Source organism: Perna viridis, chromosome 4 (genome assembly GCF_037379345.1).
Source record: "Perna viridis isolate PV_CMFRI_1.1 ecotype Kerala chromosome 4, ASM3737934v1, whole genome shotgun sequence".
In the NCBI taxonomy this organism is placed as follows: Eukaryota; Metazoa; Mollusca; class Bivalvia; order Mytilida; family Mytilidae; genus Perna; species Perna viridis.
The window spans coordinates 6,279,214-6,289,125 of record NC_142448.1 but is presented as its reverse complement, the minus strand read 5'-3'; the positions used below and the strand labels follow the sequence as shown (position 1 = coordinate 6,289,125).

General features: G+C 34.5%; 1 long non-coding RNA gene across 1 annotated transcript; it reads left to right on the top strand.

Annotated features, from left to right (window-relative positions):
• The first annotated feature begins 7,136 nt into the window (after nucleotides 1–7,136).
• LOC148618647 (uncharacterized) lies at nucleotides 7,137–9,313 on the top strand. The gene is made up of 3 exons (XR_015921291.1): nucleotides 7,137–7,277; nucleotides 7,707–7,796; nucleotides 8,380–9,313. It is a non-coding gene; the product is annotated as an uncharacterized LOC148618647 (long non-coding RNA).
• Nucleotides 9,314–9,912: the final 599 nt, after the last annotated feature.

Here is a 9,912-nt window from a genome sequence, read left to right as displayed (position 1 = left end):
AGGGGGGGATGGGTAAGATCGGGCAATTTAGCCTCCTGTGGCGGAGCGCAAAGGTTCCTACTCCTATCGAATACCACAGCAGGGTTCTTTAACGTGCGAGGAACGTAGCATCTTTCCCAACACGATGCACCACTATGGTTTGCGGTCAGGTTTTCCGTATTATAGCCTGACAACCCCAGCATGTAACACGCCAGGGGTACCCCATTCCACCACCTGGGGCACACATCCCAGTTGCTCTGTGGGCAGAGCGCCTAGCCCCCGGCTAGGTTTCTGAGCACTATTTAGTCGCCTTATACGACAAGCTTAGCGCTGCTGCAGGCCTATTATTTTAACACCCGGACCTGCACGGGGCGTGAAAGATTGAAGTCAGTTTGTGTAGGAAACACAAATCATTGGACATGATGAAAAATTACGTTTGTCATGAAACATTTTATTTCACACGAACCCCGTGCAGGTCCGGGTGTTAAAAGATTAGGCCTGCAATAGCGCTAAGCTTGTCGTAAAAGGCGACTAAATAGTGCTCAGAAACCTAGCCGGGGGCTAGGCGCTCTGCCCACAGAGCAACTGGGATGTGTGCCCCAGGTGGTGGAATGGGGTACCCCTGGCGTGTTACATGCTGGGGTTGTCAGGCTATAATACGGAAAACCTGACCGCAAACCATAGTGGTGCACCGTGTTGGGAAAGATGCCACGTTCCTCGCACGTTAAAGAACCCTGCTGTGGTATTCGATAGGAGTAGGAACCTTTGCGCTTCGCCACAGGAGGCTGAATTGCCCGACCATACCCATCCCCCTTTTTCCAGTGGCAATCAAAATTTGTCGACCCTATTATCCTTGTGACCCATCCTTTTTTTTTCATTTCATGTTCATTGTCTGAATATAGCTGAAATATTGCTGCTCGGACGTTAAACCCCAACAAACAAACAAACAAACATTTCACACGATTCAACATGTTTTGAGAAAACAAACCCATTAAAATAATAAAATAATTTTACATAAAATTCACAGATTGGCTAATCAAGTTATTATGCAAATACGACATAAAGAGGACAATTTCCTTTCTTTTGATATGTTACAGTGAAATACATTTAATTTCGGTTTCTAAATTATTACTCTTTTTTAAGCTACTAAAACATTTTTAGATTATCACTATCTGCTTATAACATGCTTTTTGCTTTCCTAAAGCCGAACGTATCAAAGATAAAAGAACTACCCCAAAGTATGTGGACATTTTGAAAGATAAAAAGCAAACTGTGACAAATCATATTGGATGGACAGGATTTGGAGGTAAACGTTATAATGTTATAGGTAATCAACTAGAAATGTATCCTAGCACCGTTAATCTTGGTTAATTGATGAAGAAATTTAACGATAATAGGTATGGCTTATATGTCAAATAGACAGAAAACAACCGGGACAAAAATGTCAGCCAAAGGCAACACATTTGTTCTTCAATGAATGACGGGAAAATATTCATACCACAGGGCAGGCTGCAGCTGGCCGCAACACATCATTATACACAGGTACAGGGGTAGAGTTGCGTCTGTATACTCAAGTAACATGAAAGAATAAACTAAAGGTGAAAACATCTTTAAAATACTGTGACGTGATCACAACTTTCCCCTTTAAAATCTGGCCACTGGGGAAAAATATTACACAATTAATCACACCTAAAATTAGTTCAATACCGTCTGAATCCCTTGTTACAACGAAAATAAAAATATATATTACACAAATGTACAAACTAATGACTACTAGCAGTTATCTGCTATGCCAGCTCCTGAACTAATCCAATTAAACAGTTTACACTCTAAGTCTTGTATTTGAAAACAACACAACTATGTGTCTATCATAGATCCAGTCTATATCAAATTGATGATGGAACCACGCACTTTTGTTATCGTCCCTGTTTCTGTGTATAACATAACAGCTGAAGGTGACAAAGTTTTCTTCATTTCACATAACTACAACAACATTTCCAATAATAGTTAATAGTGATATTTACACATACAAAATTCATTATTTTACAGGTCAGGTTGTGCAAAAGTCTTCAACATCAATTTGTAGGAAGCCACTTATTCCATAGTTGAACAGTTAATCAGAACCACTTTTATCAAAAGTCAATATGATATAATAAAAAAACCCAGATATATATAATTGTTCTATACACTGTGAAATGTATTTAGAAGTTATCTATTTTACCTTTTATGTTAGTAAATTACAAAACAATAGAGCAATTGTACGTTTACATATAAAACTTAGTCTTCAGATTGTTTCTATAGCATTAATATGCAAAATAACAGTATGCAACTAAAAGGAAAAACAACAACAAAAAAAAACAAGTGTGATAAGTAAATTGGGTTTTTTTTGTGCTTTTTTCTTCGCTCTTCTTCATAAATTGTGTTGTAAAAACTCTCACTGGGTAAGAATATCCTTTCATTAACGATACTGATTGATAACAAACCCACGGTTTCCCGAGGAGTAAAAACTGAACATGCTTTGAAAACTGTTCAGTATGAACATTCGTCTTATAATTTCAAGTTTATAATTGCCCTCATGGTGTTACAACAAATGAATGTTCTATAGTATTTGCAGTCATTGATAAAAACCCTTTTATGAATTTTCATCCAAATATAATGGAATACAAATTTAAAGTTATCTGTATTTGTTTGACAGAGATCATGTTTGCTATTGAGATTATACGATCCTACTTAAAAATTAAGTTTGAAAATTTCCAATTCCATTATCAAACACCATTTAACACCAAATATGAATAAAAAATAAATAATGAGATTAACCAAAACTCCAGAATATTTTATACTATGTTGAAAGTAGTTATGCTAATGTAGTGCATTCTTTATAGTAATAACATTGTTTATATGTTTTGAACGTCATTTTCGCTTGTTACAGAAAGGTATGTGCCAGTGCATTGATGAACTTCAAAAACATGCTAGAATACTGGTAGAATATGAGGATATCACTTGTCTGAATACGAGCAGATGCTTAAACATTTACGATAGCTTTTGTGCAAATGGAAATGGGCTTCCTTTTTATATTCTGAAAAAAAAGTAAGTATGGTATCTGTACAGGGCTTTACTTATATAACTCAAAGAGTATCATTTAAAATTACACGTTCTGTATTTATTTATTTTCAATATGTATTATTATTATTATTAATTTATTATTTTCAAATTTGGTTCACTATAGGATTAAACAGCTATTTTCGGTCGTTCATGCATGTATGAACGGATCTCAGAGCTTCCAAACTCAATGAACGGCCAAAGGCCTTTCATGAAATGTTAATGAATGGTGAGATCAATTCATGCATGCGCGCACGATCGAAAATAGCTGTTTAATCCTTATAATTCTAACCTGACATTTGGGAATTATTTTTTTTTAAATGTGTTTAACCGGTAAATTTATTTATAGAATCTAGTTCTTAGACAATTTAATTTTTGGGCGAATTTACTTGTAGTTAGATTTCAATCATTTATTAGTTTCTTTCCTCGATTTGAAAATTACTCTCTGTAAACAAACTATACCGGTAAAATCAATGTTGATGTAATAAATTATTCTTTCGGCTATAAAATGCTGTGTAGTTCGTTGCCACACTCTTTCGAACTACATGGCCGCCATATTGGTTTCAAGTTGACGGGCGTCCATGCATATATGAACGATCTGGCGAAGTACATGCAAGTATAAACTTTCTGGCAAAGAGGTTCTCGACCAATAACAATCAATCAATCAATCAATCAATCGACCAATCAAAAACGTCTATGAGCATGAAGAATCAACTATACTTATAACCCGTCTTAAACATTTACGATCGTTTAAATATTGATATTAAAGTTTAGTTATTACCATTGGCAAATTATGTACATGTGTTCAGAAGGAAATTTGTAATGAAAGACCTTTAAATATACGTTTTAATTTAATTTCAAATATGTCTTTGAACAATTCTACAATGATTTCAATTGATCTGTCTATTTCAAATTTACAACAATGTAAAAAATGAATATTTTGACGGAGTTAGTTTCATCCAAGGGTTATTTTACCCTAGAAATATTTTCAGCGTTTTACAACCCTCGGTCAGAGTTTACTTATTTTTGTGACAAATGAATTAAAATTGTACATAAAATCAAAGAATATACTTCAAATGTTGAGACCATGTCCTACTTTACTTTTCACATAATAAGTATTTTCGTTTTACATTTTAAAAAGAAATCCTAGCTACAACAGATGGAAACTACTATTTCTCCGGAACTTACTCACTCCAAACCCAGTGTGCATCGCATACAATTGAAACTCATTTACAGTCTAAAAAAACAGTTGAATGTCAACAGAAGATGCAAGTCTACCCTTGTGAAAATGAAAGAATCATATCCAGAATACAAACTACACGAGGTTTTCTTAAATATAGTAATAAATAAAAGTCATCTTGTAAGAAATTTAAGTATGTAATTTGGTTCGTAAGAAATTCGATTTACATAACTTTCTTCTGGTTTAGTATTGGGCTAAACATTACAAAGGTTTCAATTAAAATGTACGTGAGATTAAACAGATAAATCTTTTAGAAAACGGCATTGATAATTATAATTCAAAAGCGTAATCAAGGGAACCAAAGTTATAGCGATAATCAAAAGAATGTAATCCAGCGACAAAGACCGGAAATGGAAAACAGACATACACAACAAAGAACATAAAATAACTAAAATCATACATACAAAGTAAAAAAAGCAAATGAGCAACTCGGACCCCACTAAAAACTGGGAGCATGGACCAAGTGGACTGGTAGGGTATGCGTCCTCTGCTTTTCTAGAAACACCCGCCGAGTTGCTCATAAAAAGTCAAATCCGGGGTTGACAAACGAGGGAAGGAAAACTATGACCCGTCGAATAAATCAGTTTTCATGGTGCAGATGGATACACCATAACGATCCATGAGTTCACGGCCATAAAACTTCTGTAGTGATGACTTCAATCTTGTAGCAACATAACCCAGTTCCAGAAGCCTATTTGTTAGAGTTCTAGCGCGATACAAAAATTCTGCATAGTTTCGGCAAGCTCTGGCATAACGTATGAGTTGTGATAAGAACACTCCATACGCAGGAGCCGAACGGATGTTGCCACAGATGAAACTAAAGTTGACAATTCTGAATGAAAAGTCATCACGTTTGTCGTATGGTTTGGTCAATAGTTATCCTTTACCATCGATTTCTAAGTGTAGGTCAAGATATGAGGCTGACTTCATAGTGTCTGTAGTATCCTTTATCTCAAGTTCTTTTGGGTAGATGCGATGTATCAAATCCCCGAAATTAGGATTGTTTAAAGATAATACGTCATCTATATAGCGGAAACTGAGATTGAAAGATCTAGCCAAACGATATTCTTTCTTTCTGATCAGATCAGCTATAAAGTCAGCCTCATAAGAGTGAAGGAATAGGTCAGCAAGTAAAGGAGCACAATTTGTTCCCATTGGAATGCCGACCGTTTGCTGAAAAACACGTCCACCACACTGGACAAATATGTTGTCAATTAAAAATTCCAGCATTTTGTAAACATCTTCCTCTGTATATTTGGAAGATGATTTGGAATTATTTCTTACAAAGTATGAGGAATCTCTACCAAAAACTATATATTTGTATCTAGGTGTACCATATTTTTTTGGAAAAACAACGATGTACAATGTTTTTAAGTCGGGATTTTAACTGAGTATGGGGAATAGAAGTATATAGTGTGGAAAAATCATAGGTTTTAATGCTGTTGTATTCAGATAATAGTCTTGAACTGATTGTTTCCAAAAGATCTTTCGAATTTTTCAGGATCCACATTGAATTAATACCACTGCGGCAGTAACAAGTGTTGTGGTAGGACTGTAGACCCTCTTTGACAGTTGTGAGTATAGAAGTTAAAAGTTTTGAAAGAGGTTTGGTGGTACATTTTGCAGATCCAGCTATAAAACGTTGTTTGTATGGATTCTTGTGAAGTTTAGGAATCCAGTACATAGACGGTAAATCACGGTCATCGTCCTTGGTAGAGAGACCAAAAGAGGATATCACAGATTTATGGTTTTCTACAATATCTTCTTTGGAGAGAGTGGTAGCAGTGTAGGTCTTATCACTGCTATTATTTTCTACCTCCACTTCTGATAATAAACATTGGATATAAAACGTTTTGCAGACAAAAACAATGTTGTTTTGGGCTTTGTCTGCTGGTACGACAACATATTTTTCATGTATAGTAGACAATGTTTTTGCTACATCGGGGTCTTTGAAAACTGATGTAGCCTTGGCACTCATTGACCTACTTAAAACTTTCATTCGTTTCAAAATTAAAGACCTCACGGCCTTTAACCACTCTGACAGAGAACCAATGTCTTCTTGTTCTCGTTTTGTCCATTTTCTTGCATAGTCCTCGACGGCATCCATAAGAACTTTAACGTTATAATTCCAATTTATGGAGCGTGGTTCACGGTACTTGGGACCTTTAGAAAGTATATTACACAGAGATTCGTTTTCGATAATGGTTAAATCTCCCGGAACGACGTGACCAGAAGGACCATATTTGAATGGAGAGGTTTTGCAAGAACAGTCAGGTGGTTTAGCCTTGAAGTCCTCAATCTCGAGGTTCTGCAATCGCCTTTTATAATTGAAAATTTTGGATGCGATGGATGAAGTATAGTAATATGAAATAATTGGTATGGATTTGTCTTTTAAATATGGGGGAATTTTGTTGGTAACGTTTTTGTGATGGAGTATGTTAGCCAAATTAATTGCATCTATACCTTTGTTGACAAACGGAAGTGGAAGAAATAATCATTTTCTTCATCTTTACTTGTCACACAAACTGGTTTAAAGAGGCTATGAAAACCAATATCCAAAATGATGGCAACAAGTCTATAATCATGAGGTAGGGTCGGAAACAGGAATGTGAAGACTTGTTTTAAAAGGGAGTGTAGTAGAGTGAGAGGTACAGAATAAAGTTTGGTCTAATGTGATGAAGTCCAAGAGATCTTTTTATGAAAGGAGAAGGCCATCTAAGGAGACATCATGTAACTTAGGTGACGTATAGTGGCGATGGCCATGACTCCTTTCCCGTCTTGGATTTTTGTCATATGAATTCATCACATTTATGTTATTGTTATATTGGCTTGAAAGGTTTTCTATACTTTAGATGTTGTCATTGCATCCGTAAGGTATTGCAGTACCTAGTCTGCGTATCCAGTACTCCTGTCTTTCCCTACCATAGTTTTTACTGAGAACGGGACTGTTCGTAGGATGGTAATTTTTTTTCTAAAATACGAACTTTCATGGAGAGGATTGAATGGTCTTTTTGATTAAAGTGTTGATAAATTATCGGGAATTTGGTGGTGTTAATTCCCGAACGATGACCGCACATTATTTTATTTCATCGTTCTTGCGTTTCTCCGACATATATTAAACCACATAAGTTGCATTCTAATCCACCATCAGACATCAGTACATCTGTACTTTCTTTTTTCTACTTACGGTTCATATGCTTATTTTCAAATTCTGTGTTAAAAATGTAATTTCAAACGAATTTCAAAATAAACAATCATTTGGTGGGAACGATAATCTTAGAAAGTAGGAACTGCTCAACCTCCCAGAGAGCAAATGTTCTCAACCGGTTTAACTCTGCGATGAATGTTTAGATATGCATGTTATGTTGAATTCATATTTTGCCTACAGAAAAACGATCAACAACAGATGAAACGAATATAATATCAACGAACGACGATAACCATCGACTAGCGAATACAACATACAAGTCAGATGAAGGTATAGGAGATATTTTTTGTGTAGGCTTAATCGTGCTGAAGCAATTCTAATTCGTTATACGTATTGAAAGGATTGGTTTATAATGTTTCAAGTTGGAAAAGATCCAAATTTTAGGATCCAAGATTGATTAATGTTGATTATAAAGTTTGTAACGTTACGTGTTAACGTGTTCATTCTTATTGTAAAATCTCAAAACCTATCATTCATATATGTGATCGTATATAAGGGTTTTGATGGATGTACATACCAATGAGTATTGACATTATATTCAATTTTATTTTATGAACGTTCATAAAACAAGCTATACATTGATGTTCCATGATTTGTTCAAAAATGAAGATGAAATATTATGAATATAAAATATTGTCGCCTAGTTGAGTGAACACTCGTTCTCAATCAATCCAAAACGTATGGAATCAAACACGAAGAGAACATCGTAATGACAGATGAAAAGAGACAAAAAGTCACATTTATTCATTACTTAGCAAATGCTTGCTTGCTGTGTAAAAATCTTAAAGACGATGCTTTTGTATCAAAACATTTCCCATTAATTTGGCGTTTATCATTCTTTTTTTTATTTTAGAGTCATCTGCTTGTAAACAGCTTTCAATTATCGTAATAGGAGAATAGGCAGCACTATTGATACTATTAACACTTCTTAGTTTGTCTGTTGGTTGCAACATTTTCTTGTTGAAACAACGTTGTAAAGGGAAAACCTCAAAGAGTGAACATGGAGCAAATAATGCCAACAATGTTCATGTTGATCAAACCCCTACTCATGAGAGAGACATGGATGAAAATCAATACGGTTCTAATGGATATGCATTATTGACGACAATTTAATGGCTCATTATACAATTGAGGTTGAAAGGGTTGGTCCAAGCTGTTCCAACGTATGTTCTCGTGATAATGAACATGGATTATCCACTAAAAGTGACGAAATGGAAATGAATACAATTGGTAGTAACGCTGATCAGGATGCCTCAAAGAACTGCTACTTGCACCCTTACGTTACGCTGAAAATCAACGACATGGAATACTTACAAAGCTATTCTCCTTTAGTGGAATCTGATGTTACTGACATCCTGTAATGACATGTTCATAACCGGACAATTAACATCTGTAAAAACAATGGAGGTGGTTAAATCATAGTTTATTATTTCGTCAAAACTCCTATAACTTTTGATGATACGTGACTACGTTTAAAAAACCAATTTGGTTAAAATAAATGTAAGATTGTTTGACAAGTCTGTTTAATGTACCTAGTAACGATGTTCTGTTCACCTTTTAAGAGTTGAAATGACGTGAATACAAACGTACTGAAAACATTCTGGAAGGTAAAACAAATCGTTAAGATAACTATATGTTTACATATTTACCAAACATACCATTAATCCTCTTCTTAATAAAAGTGTAAATATTCATTTGTTTATTAAATCTATTTCTTAGAAATATCAAATACAGATATTAAAAGACATAGGCTTAACACCTTCAAAAAAGGATCATTACGACAAATAAAAATATTGAAATAAAACCAAACACAAAACCAACAAAAAAAAAAACGGTTAATGCATTGTTTACTATATAATACCCTAATTGCACGAATAAACTACAATATATAATATTACCGCTATCTCAACAACCATAGACAATGAAATACAATAACTTCTTACTATATCAGCAAAACATTAGATATGATCTATAAACTTTAAAAAAGATATGATAAATCAATGAAATGTAAGTTATAATTGAAATAAATCACACAATCGCAGAAGTAGAATTTCCATATCGCTCGACCAGGTGATTAAAAGAAATTTAATTCCTTAGGGAATTAAAAAGTCTCCGGCAGTTAATTTATTCCACTGATAAAATTTAAGGGCATGACCTCGCATTTGACCGCCATTTATCGACCGTTTCCGTGTAAATTTGACATCGTTAGTACGCATATAAATATTATCCGGAAGTTTTCGACATATCAAATGTGAAAATGTTAGAATTTATTGTTTTGGTGATAAAAAGCGGCTTTATATCCTTTATATCTATTCTGCATCAATTATTTCATCTTCATTGTCGAAAAGAAAAACTGTTGAGATTTTTTCGTAGGAAAATCTTGCGA